Source organism: Onychomys torridus, chromosome 15 (genome assembly GCF_903995425.1).
Source record: "Onychomys torridus chromosome 15, mOncTor1.1, whole genome shotgun sequence".
Classification (NCBI taxonomy): domain Eukaryota; kingdom Metazoa; phylum Chordata; class Mammalia; order Rodentia; family Cricetidae; genus Onychomys; species Onychomys torridus.
In genome coordinates this window covers 5,875,427-5,887,996 of record NC_050457.1, presented here as the reverse complement: position 1 = coordinate 5,887,996, position 12,570 = coordinate 5,875,427, and the positions used below count along the sequence as shown (strand labels likewise).

General features: G+C 41.1%; 1 protein-coding gene across 1 annotated transcript in view; it reads left to right on the top strand.

Annotated features, from left to right (window-relative positions):
* The window catches only part of Adgrv1 (adhesion G protein-coupled receptor V1), a 506,561-nt gene that overhangs the window by 433,054 nt on the left and 60,937 nt on the right, over positions 1 to 12,570 (top strand). The gene's annotated exons all lie outside the window — the stretch shown is intronic.

Below are 12,570 nucleotides of genomic sequence, written 5' to 3'. Positions count from 1 at the left end.
CCTACCTCCTCCCAAAATGAATAAATAAGTATAATTTAAATAAAAAATAATCACAGGGATCTATCATTGGGGGAATACCATTAACAGGTGGCTTTGCCTATAAACCACAACCATAAATTTTTCTGCCATGTTTTCTCTGCACCCTAAAGCCTCCTTCTCTCCCCCCCCCGTCTCTTTGTGTGTGTGTGTGTGTGTGTGTGTGTGTGTGTGTGTGTGTGTGTGTGTGTTCCTTTGCATTTCAATAAAAAGTGAGAGGAATAAATACTAGGCAGGCAAATTTAGCTGTCAGTTTTACTTTTAGCTGTATCCTTGCTACCCTTACAAAGACTTGAACTAGAATTTGGCTTTTGCTTACTAAGTTAACTAGGTTTGAGCCCCTCCCTTTGTAAGCAAGGTGTAGAACTAAGCACTTGAGAGTGTTTTCATGGGCTTTGTGTAGCAGAGGATTTCACAAGGTACAAATGTATTTAGGTTATCCATAGAAAAAGAACTAACAGGTATTTTATATCCTGAGATACATAGAAGATAGTTAGGTAGGTATCTTAGTTAGGGTTTCTATTGCTTTGAAGAGACATCATAACCTTGGCAACACGTATAAAGAAAAATATTAAATTGGGGGGGCTTATAGTTTCAGAGGTTTAGTCCATTATCATCATAGTGGAACATGGTAGCCTGCAGGCAGACATGGTACTGGCTACATCTTGATCCAAAGACAACTGGAAGGGGTCTGAGACCTGGGTGTAGCTTGAGCATATATGAAACCTCAAAGCCCACCCTCACAGTAACTTCCTCCGGCATGACCAGAAACAAAGAAAAAGACAAAAAATAGATCATATACTTCCAATATATAATGGCATAGGATATACATTACTGTTCCAAAATGAAGGAAAGGGATCATAGTGAAGAAATACTGGACCAAAGCAAGGCCAAATACCATCTGGGAAAACTCCAAACTCTGCATCTCCATGTCTGATGTCAAAATACTCTTCAGTTCTCCAACTCCTTTCAGCTCTGTTGACTGCAACACACTTTCTCTTGGGCTGGTTCTCACTTCCCTGGCATCTCCAACAGAGGTCTTGGGATCTCCAAGGCAATCCAGGCTTCACCTTCACAGATTCATACAATGGTCTCTCTAGACCTCCATGTAGGGACACCCCTGACACATACCTGGTCTCAGTAGTTTTCCTTAGTCTTGGAGGTTTTTTTTTTTTTTTTTTCTATCCTTGACTGTAAAGCCAGAACCACATGGCTGAAGCTGCTAAGTTCTGCTGCTTGTTGGTGCTGGAACATGGCTCCTGTCATTCAACTACATCTTCACCATCTTTCTGTTTTCCATGGTTTCCATCACTGCCTAAGCTTGGATATCCTGGAACGTGTTCTGTAGAACAGGTTGGCCTAAAATTCAGAGATCTGCCAGCCTCTGCCTTCCTAGTACTGAGATAAAAGGCGTGCACCACCACACCTGGCTTTAAGCTTTTCTTTACTTCCTTTTCATAGGCTAGAAACTTATCTGGGTGGGATCTTGCCCTGAGCTCACCACTCCCTTTATTCCATTTCTTAATCTGTTTATCTCCTTGAACACAGATCTTGGCTCCATTCCACTTCCTGGTGTTTCTTTTCTTCTCAAATTATGCATTTTGTATTTTTCCTTTCCCAGCTTGCTCTTTTTCATTATAAATCTTCATTAGAGTTAACACTGATAACCACACACCAGTCTATACTAGGCTGTTTTGAGATTTCCTCTACCAATGGAATTAATCCAAAACTCTTCAGTTTAGCCTTAGGCAGACTTTTTGGACAAAGGCAAAAGCAGCCACATTCTTCCACCAAATATCACAAGACCAGTCTCTAGGCCATATACCAGCATTCTTCTCCTCTGAAATCTCGTGGTCTAGGCCCCCACAGTTCAAATCACACTCAGCACCACTATCTTCCATGCTTCTACTGGAATGGCTCATTAAGCAGCACTTAAAGCATTCAACTACTTTTTGAACCCACAGTTATATGGTCCATATTTCTTAAAACAAAAGCATGGTCAGGCCTATCATAGCAATACCCTAGTTCCTGGTACCAACTTCTGTCTTAGTTATGTTTTCTATTGCTGTGAAGAGACATCATGACCATGGCAACTCTTATAAAGGAAAACATTTAATTAGGGCTAGCTTACAGTTTCAAAGGTTTAGTTTATTATCATCATGGCAGGACATGACTATGTGCAGGCAGACATTGTACTGGCTGTGTTTTGACCCAAAGGCAATAGGAAGTGGTCTGAGACACTGGGAGTAGCTTGAGCATATATGAGACCTTAAAGCCCACCTCCACAGTGACACACTTCCTCCAACAAGGCCGTACACACTCCAATAAAGCCACACCTCCTAATAGTGCCACTCTCTATGAGCTCATGGGGGCCAATGACATTCAAACTACTGCAGTAGGTAAACAGATAAATGATAAATAAATAAATAGATGATATATAGGTAAATAGATGACAGATAATAGATAAATATGTGACCTATAGAAGATGACCGAAAGATGTGCTGACAGACAGACAGACATCTCCAGGAAAAGAAATGTAATGTAAAGTACTGGTTCCTTTTATTATGAGGACTGAGAAGTTTCAAAATCTGACACCTGTGATGGGAGAACCAGGCTAGCTGTGGTGTAGGTCAAGGGCATAAGAATATGAGTTGGTAATTCTGGTCCAGGTATGAAGGCCTGAGAGCCAGGAGCACCAAGGACAGAGGAAGACCACGCAGTTGGGTAGAGGAAGGTGTAGCCTTAGGCTTTCCTCTACCTTTTTGCTTTGTGTAGACTCTCAGTGGGTTGGATGATGTCCACTCACATTGATGAAGTCTATCTGCTTTATCCACAATTCAAATGCTCACCTTTCTCTGAAACATCCTCAGAGATACACCCAGAAAGTTTAAGCAGCTACTGAGGGTTTCTCTTTTCCCAGTCAAGTTAACATATAAAATCAATGATCACACAACTTACATAATAATGCTATGACATTTTAAAAATAAAACCAAAAACAGGAAGAGGATAGAGAAGAGAAGCTACTGAAAGATTATTTTTAAATATTTTAAAAGAAATTATAATCTTTTAATAAATTCTTTAAGGACTTCATACAATGAACTATTGATCATATTCACCCACCCTTCCAGAGCTGCTCTTACTTCCCTACCCTGCCCCAACATTGTGTCTTTTTAATTTTATTTTTTTAAATAACCCATCAAGTATAATTTATGCTACTGACATATCCCGACCACTGGACTGTGGTCAACCTACCAGTGACTACACCCTGAAAGAAAACTGACTCTCCTTCCCCAAAAGCCATTAATTCTCTACAGTTCTTTATTTAGCAGTAAATTCGCAAGAGTTCCCTCAACACACACACACACACACACACACACACACACACACACACACATACACACACACTCACATGCTGAAATATTGGCTAGCTTAATATTGTACACATCTTGTGCAGGCAACCACAGCGGCTGTGAGTTCATGAGTGCAGTGGTAGTCCTGAGGACACTGTTGCTCCATTCCACCCTAACCTCAGGCTCCTGCAATATCTCTGCTTCCTCCTTCCACTGTGGATCCTGAGCCTTGGGGTTAGATGACACATATGTCCCATTTGAGCCCGAGTATCCCACAGATACTTATGCTTTGCACTTGGACCAGTCTGAGTTCCTTCATTAGCCACCGTCCACTGCACAATGAAACTTCATTGCTGAGGTCTAACTGCACTAATCTATGTGTACAGAGACAGGAATTTAGAGATCAGTTTGATACTCTGTCCACTTAACAGAAGAATATTAGGTAGGTTTATCCCTTGGCCTCTGAGCTCCCAAACCGTGAATTGTTGGCAAGATTTACAGTGCCAGGAATAGGTTTCCTTCTGTGGAGCACGCCTTCAATGGTTGGTTACCCCCATGCCACTCATGCCACTGTGGCACTTGTGGGTGTTATCTTGCTACAAAAGGGTCTTTTGTAAATGGGTTGGACAGAGAATTTTTAGTTGCAGTTTGAATGTGATGGAGCTTCTCCAAAATGTTTAGGATTCTGCTGCAGAAGTCCTGAAATGAGAGGGAAATTCTAAGTGAGAACCATGTTTAGGACTATTTGTTGAAGAGTAAGCGTATGAGCTGACCAAATGTGGTGGAGGTTGTTTCTATAAACAGTTTCCAAAGCTCACCCATAAGTGTTATTTTTAACCTATTCCACATTGTGGCCTAATGCTGACTGGCCAGTTCTGGGACACGAATGCCTTGCACTTTCTTGTAAGCCTATATGCTTCTAGGTTTATTTGAGAGCACTGGTGAGTCCTTGTATGTTGTGGAAACAGTGCTAATAGAATAAGAAGGCTCAGGGCACAATATATTCTCACCAAAAACTGAGTCAGATCACAGAAGCATCCTTGTATCCAGATATCTAATAATTTCAGAATAAGAACCATGCTTTAGAAAAAGATCCTTTGATGCCTCTTTTTTTCCATGTACTGTTTTTCTAATTTAAATGAGTGCCCTGGTGGGGAAAAAAAACCCAAAACTACCTCACATTGCCATCATTTCACTGTTGTGCTCCTTGTTTTATGTTGTTGAGTCTGTTTTGGTAGCACATCCCAAACGAAAAGTCAGGAGGTCAGTGGGGTAAAAACTGCAACAAGCACTTTGGAAGATTGCAAACATTTTATACACTCCGGCCTTACAGGAATGAGTTGCCATTTCGATAACAAAGCCATGACTGCCTTCACTGCAGCATAGCTTGAAGGGTGGGATATCAAGGAAACAGTTAAGAAAGCAGGAGGTGTTCTCTACAAACCACAGTTAAATTCACTGAGATTGCACACCCCCACCACCACAATTCAACCCAGAAAGTAAGGAGATGGGATGTCATCCATCAGCACTGACTTGAAGAGTCAGCTTCCTAGTGATAGCAGTTCCAACACAGAACTTTCTGTATGTTCCCCTTTCTACAGGAAACTTCTTCTAAGAAAGCTTTAAAATGCTTTGTTTTTCACATTAGTAGTATCTTGTTAATGAGTATTTCAGAACTTTAATAATTTGATTTTGTCTGTATAAACTGGCTTCTATACTTTGGAAATTTCATACATTAATGCATGTATTTGGGTCAATCCACCACCTCTCCCCACAACCAACTTCTCCTGGACCCGCACAACCTCGAATTCTCCACCCAACTTTATTTCTTCCTCTTTTCTTTTTCTGTAACCCACTGAGTCCAGTTGGTGTTGCTCACATGTCCGTGGGTGTAGGACACAAGCAGCCTACTGTGGGCCACACAGATGAAGAGAACTGACTCTCCCTCCCTAGTTCCTGTCAGTTGCCAGTAGTTCTTCTGCTAGGGGTGGGGCCTTCTGTGTTCCTTCCCTGTCCATGACGGGCTGACGGGCTTTGTGCAGGCAATGACAGCTGAGACAAATTCATGAGTGCAACGGCCTTGTCATGTTCAGAAGACATGGCTGCATAGTAGTCCTCACCAGCACTTGCTTACAGTCTCTCCTCTGTGTGTGTGTGTGTGTGTGTGTGTGTGTCCACCTGCCTGTGTACATATATGCATGATGTGGAATCCACAAAGAATCAATAAAAAGTTTTGCTGTGGAATGTCTTTCTGTATGCTGTGAATGTGTGTTGCTCTGATTGGTTGATAAATAAAATACTGAATGGCCAGTAGTCAGGCAGGAAATATAGGTGGGGTAATCAGACAAGGAGAATTCTGGGAAGAGGAAGGCTGAGTGAGGAGTCACCAGCCAGACACAGAGGAAGCAAGATGAGAAGGCAGAACTGAGTAAAGGTACCAAGCCACATGGCTAAACATAGATAAGAATTATGGGTTAATTTAAGTGTAAGAGCTAGTCAGTAATAAACCTGAGCTAATGGCCAAGTGGTTATAATTAATACAAGCCTCTGAGTGATTATTTTATAAGCAGCTGCAGGACCATGGGTGAGAAAGATTTGTCTGGACTGTGGGGCCTGGTAGGACACTGGAAAACTTCCAGCTACAAAGTTTTTTAAAATTTAGCACTCAAATGTTTTCAGTATCCAATTAATTATCATTAAACATCATTAACTATACAGTTAATTATCACCAATTCCCACCATGCTATGTAACCAGTAGCATTATCAAAATATCCTGAAGCTTTTTATAATCCCAAACATAAACTCCATGTCTGCTAAATAAGTAACTCTTTGCTTTTTCCTCTTGGCTCCTGGCAGCTCCTGTGTACTTTCTATCAGTCAGTGTGCTTACTACCTTGATGCCAGTGAAATTATTTATCCTTTTGTGTCCATATTATCTCACTCAAAACATTTTGCCAAGAGTTCATTAGTATTGTAAGTTTATAGCACAATCCCATTCCTTTTTAATCCTGAGTATCTTCGTCTTATCAAAAATACCATGCCTTATAAACAGCAAAGTCTCAGCTGCTGCTGCCGACAGTCTGGTGTTTGGTTCATAGCTGATGTCATCCCAATGGTCATGGTCATCATGTGGAGAAAGGAGCAAGGCAGCTCTCCAGAGCCTCTGTGATGAGAATTCTAAACCCTTTCATGGCTCTTTACCATTGCCCAGGTGATATTATAATACACCTAAGTATAAGTCCTAGGTTTTGTTTATGGCTGGTGGATATTTGGCTGTTTCAATTTAGTTATTGTTGCTGATGCTGTTATGAACAATGGTATACAAGCATTTCCTCCCTTACTTCTTTGGGATAAAACTAGGCCTGGGATTGTTGGATCCTGTGGTAACTTTCTGTTTAGCTTTTAAGGAACCACCAAACATTTCCTGCAGCAGCCACGCATGACATTCCCACCAGTGGTGTTCTCATTTCCTCCCATCCCCCACTTACTCCTTTCTGATTTCTCGGTAACGGCTATCACAGTGAGTATGAATTATAGTTCGTTGTAGTTTTGGGGTTTTTTTCCTGTGGCTAGTTGTGTTGAGTATCTTTTCACATGTTTATTGGCCATTTATATAGTTATTTAGAGAAACAGTCTTTGTCAGACCTTTGCCCATTTTGGAGTTGGAGTGTTTGGAAGTTCTGCTGCTGCTGCTGTTAGGGTATGGAAATTCTTCACACACTGTGTGTGCATTGTTGTTTAAATAGAGCTCCTTATTCCTTGGATAGAATACTGTGTTTTTAAGGTCTCTTTTTATGGTGAACATTGAAATTATTCTGCGTTATGTTAACAAAGCCATCTCTAAGTATCAGTTGTCTCTAACATTACCAATGATAAGTGTCTTCTTTGATAAACATTGACATATAGGCAAGAGATAAGTTACCAGTAATTTATTATATGGAAAAACCCAGCTTGGTAATTATGAAACTATAGTTATTTCTATTAAAGAGAACAGTAATGTCCAGCTTGCCAAATTAAATTCATGGTAGCATGGTAGCCATTTAACAACATGCTTCTCAGCTTCCATTCCCATCCCCCATTCTCCTTTTCCTGAGGCTCCAGAGAATTTAAGAGGGGCCTCTTCAGAGGTAGACTGACAATAAAGCTGTGGAAGCTTAAGTTTCAGAGCCTCTCACTTGGATGGGTGGGTGCCGTCTAAGATGCGTAACCCAATTACAGACTTGCAATTTTTGTTTTTTAAAGAAGTGCCCCCTCCTCCAGTTTTATAGGCTTAAAGCCCACAAAATCCAGATGTGCCTCTGGATGTTTCTTCCATCCGAAGCCCTTGTTTAATTACTGCTGCTCTGGCTGGAAAGCCAGAGTGAGTCTGCTGCTAAGTGCAGAGTTATTTATGACAGGATTTGCTCCTTGCAGGGTTTCTTTTCTGGAGTGCCAAGCTACCACACTGCTTACAGAAGGAAATGGGCTGTGGGTATCTCTAGGTGGCAGCCCCAGCACGCTCTGTTGGCTTACACTGAGTTCTATCAGCACATAGTGCTTGCTTAGCTCTAAGGACTTAGAAGAACATGTCGGCCAAATTCTGGAACCATGGATCCTAGTGGTGCATTTAAAACTGTGCATAGCCTTTCATGCTCCACACAGAGCCACAGATAGAAACTTCTGTTTATACAGTAGAAACTAAGATGTCGCTTGTAGAGATGATGATAAATATTTGACAATTAAGCAGCTGCCTAGGCTCATTGGGGCCTTCTGACTCTTTAACTAAGTAGGATTTCATTGAGAAAATAGAAGAACTTTGGTTAAAATTTAAATCAGAAGATATTCTCTCTTGTTTAGCTGCAAGACATTATTGGAAAAAATTATTTATCCATCTATATAAATATATTTTATAGTATCTTATTTTCCCTAGAAGTTATAATAATTCAGATGGTTTATATGAGTATATCTGAGCAAAATATCAGCAAAGCCCTCTGTTAAGGCTTCTCTCTTCATAAATAAATACGATTTTTCTACCCCTTTCAACTTCTCCTTTTCTTGTTTGCTTTTAAAAAAAATTTTAAATAGTATTGATTTAATGATATAAAATGTTATTTGCAAAGAAGTTGGTGATTTTTTAGTAATCAGTTAATTTAACTTGTTAAACATAATTGCAGAAATTTTATTTCCCTAGAGAATTCTTCCTAAATTGCTTAGTATTTGAACATATAACATTTTTTAAAAACTTTATTTATTCTTCTCTCATGCAATGCATCCTGACCACAGCTTCCCCTCCCTCCACCCCTCCCAGTCCCCCCATCTCCCCTCTCCCCCAGATCCATACTTTCTGTTTCCCTTAAGAAAAGACCAGGCCTCCCAGGACATCAACTCAACATGGCGCAAGACACAACAAGACCAGGTACAAACCCTCACATCAGAGCTTGGCAAAGCAACCCAGTAGGAGGAAAAAGTTCCCAAGAGCAGGCAAAAGAGTCAGAGACACCTCTACTCACACTCTAGCGGTCCCCCTAGCCCCCAAAAAACCCACCAAGCCAGCAACCATAACATACATGCAGAGCACCTAGGTCAGACCATGCAGGCTCTGCAATTGCCATTTCAGTCCCATGCTCTCCTAGCATCCTCAACACCTCCTCCCCCTCTTCTGTAGGGGTTCCTCTGAGCTCAGAGGATAGGGACCAGATGGAGACCTTCAGCCTGGCTCTCTCTACCTAGTACTTGGCTGTGGGTCTCTATATCTGCCCACATCTTTTTTCTTTTCCTTTCTCTTCCTCAACAGTTCCATCCCAAATCCTCTAGTTGGTTCAGAGCAAGGTATACATGCACCAAAGGGTACCCAAACATTGTCTACTAGGACCCAGCCACCGCTAGGGTCATCCGAGTGAGCAATAGGGTGTGGCATAGACTCCAGAGTGATTTTGGAAGCTCTATGTACATGGGTAAAGATGACAGCATCAGGAGCTGGAATCCATACAGGGAAGTTCATAGAACAGTTAAGATTCCTGAAAACAATGGGGGAATGGACTGTCCATTGACAGAGAACAGTCACAAAATGTGGAAAGGGGGAAAACCAGAACTAATGTTTGTGGCAAGTGAAAGTATTGATGTGAAGTGAGAAATGTCATTACTTAGAGAGATACAAACACTTACAAAATTGTCAGCCCTACCATTATCTCACTTTCCACTATACCAAAACTAAATCTGAAATGAACAATTCACTAGTTTTAAGTCTTACATCATCTTTAATAGCACAACTAAATTTCATGTCCTAATGTTCTGCACGGGCTGAGACACAGTCACTCCTTTGTCCAGGGCATCCACACTGTATGCACTATCTGTTCATTGGCTACCGAAAAGCTATCAGTCGACTTCCAGGTTAACTGTTCAACTATTGCATGTTTTGGGTTCAAGTGACACTTAATGGTGGCCCAAAAGTGTGAGAATAGTTGGCAATGTTGATGTACCAAAGGGAAGCCATGGAGTATTTTCTTTAAGTGATAACAGGGGCCCTCAGTATTATCATAAGCATGTAACAGGAAAAATATAACATATTATGCACATTTTCAGACATGCATCTGAGAATGTGTCCTCTGAGAAACAGTAGAAACAATATCATTGAATCATGAAATTAATCTGAAATTACCCACTAAAGTTAGCCTCTACCACAAGAAAAACTGTATAATCAATAAATACCTCATACAACAGGAAACTACTTTATGTGTGAGAGGAAGTAGATGCATGTATGATTGAGTGTGTGTGTGTGTGTGTGTGTGTGTGGCTACTGAGACACCTTAGGAATGCCAAAGGCAAGTGAGCATGTCTAGCTGTAGATCATACAGATCATGGTATCCAAATGCTACTTTATCCTAAAAGAAACCAAAACTAGTGTAGAGAATGTCTAAAGTATCTTGGACCCATAACTTATCAAGTACCAATAGAATGGCGGGGACAGAGAGAGAAGCCACTTGGAAAGGGCTCCAACTAGGGGCAACTTAAGCAGTAAAATCAATATTAATGAATGACAGACTCCTAAATACAATAGGAGTCTCTGAGTCCATATTATGAAAGTGATTAAACTAAATATTTGGTAGCAAAATTTCCAAGTAATGCCACATAAGATACTTTTTAATTACAAAGGTTCTTCCCTTAGAGGAGTCTAATTTTAGCAGACTCTCTGCAACCTTCCCAGACTTGAGTGACCAGATGAGCATCTTCATTAATGGGACAAGCTGAGTTCCTGTATTACAATAATCTATTATCACTTGTGATGTCTACATTTACAGTTCAAATCTAAACATGGAAAAAAAAAAAAAAACAAAATTTGTGGTCCTTGTTCTGGTTTCATTCCTGTTGCTGGGATAAAATGTCCTGACTAAAAGCAGCTGGGGAAGAAAAGGTTTCTTTTAGTTTAGTAAGGAAATCAAGGTGGCAGGCACTTGAGACAGCTGCTCACACCACATCCCCATGCTCACCTGCTCACCTGTGTTCAGCTTCGTTTCTCTACTTGTATACCAGTGGTTTCAACCTGTGGTTCACAACACTTTCACAGGGGTCACCGAAGACCCTCAGAAAACAGAGAGATTTACATTATGATTCATAACAGTAGCAAAATTACAGTTATGAGGTAGCAACAAAAATAATGTTATGGTTGGGGTCACCACAGCACGAGGAACTGTATTAAAGGGTTGCAGCATTAGGAGGTTGAGAACCACTGTCTGATACAGTCCAGGCCCCTTGCCTTGGGAATGGCGCCACCAGGAGTGAACTGGGTCTTCCCCACATCATCTAACACTAGTAATCCAGACACATCTCCATGAACACATACACAAACCAACCCAATATGACTAATCTCTCACTGGGAATCTCTCCCCAGGTGATTCTAAATTGAGTCAAGTTGAAATATAAAGCTCACCATTACAGTACTCTACAAGAAAAACTACCTGGAACCAATACGTATGTTGAATTCCAAGATTTTCTCAACGGTTTTGGTTAGGGGACTATGGAGATGCCAGCTGTACAGTGCTGGTTCTTCCACACGAAGGGAGCTGTTGAAGTAGCCAAACGGTGTCTGTGGGGGCTCAGTGTGTAGAAGTGCTTGCCACACAAGCCTGATGACCTGAGTTCGATCCCCAGAACCCACTGTGAAAGGAGAAAATTGACTCCTGAAAGTTGTCCTCTGGCTTACACATATGTTGTGACACACAGGTGCCCTTCCTTAGGCACACACGCCAAATACATACATGCTTACATACATGTATACATATATACATATAAAAATACACAAAAACACACATGTCCACACACAAACAATAAGAACAAATTAAAAATAATAACTAAATGGAACTTGAAGGTGCTGGTAATGTTTCGGTGCTGCCTTCATGGTTTTGGAAACTCTGTCTGTGGAGGAAAATGTCGGCAGAGAAAATACAAATCATAGTATTTTAGAGAGGTTGGCAACTTCCAGACAACTTTCTAAGCTCTAAGCCACAAAGCCTTGTCATCACACTGACCTTACAGTTCTTCTGTTAGCTTGAGGTTGTTTCAGAACAAAAGGAAAATTTAAAATTGCTAAAATTGTATTTCACTATTCAAACCTCCACAGGGTGAGGACTTCCTGGGCTTCTGGTGGACGACCAGGACTGTCCTGAGAGTCTGTCCTAATGCCTTTCGATAGCTTGAACGTAGATTTACTTATGGCTGCTTTAAGAGCTCATTCAATTTCTAAATTGCACATAGATTGTTATATCATGATTAAGAGCTCTTCTGTGAAGACATTTGAGAGTTCAAACACTCTCCCTACCCCAAAATCAAAGGAGGCAAGTGGAGTCCCATGATGCAGAATCAATCCATCTTGAAAACCGTCAGAGGAGCTGGAGAGACGCCTCAATTGTTTAGAGCACTCCTGCTCTTCCAGAGGACCGAGGTTCAATTCCTACCACCCACATGGTGGCTCACCATTGTCTGTAACCCCAGTTCCACAGGATGTGACACCCTCTTCTGGCTCCAACAGGCACTGCCTGCAAGTGAGGCATAGACATCCATGCAGGCAAAACACTCATGTACACACAAAACAAACAACAAAAAGAACATGTTAGTGCCCCAGTGGCACAGTGAGCCCTTTGTGTAGGGCACTTCATATAGAAACTGTTAAACAACTTCAGGAGAGCATGATGGGCAAGTCCAGTGCTCC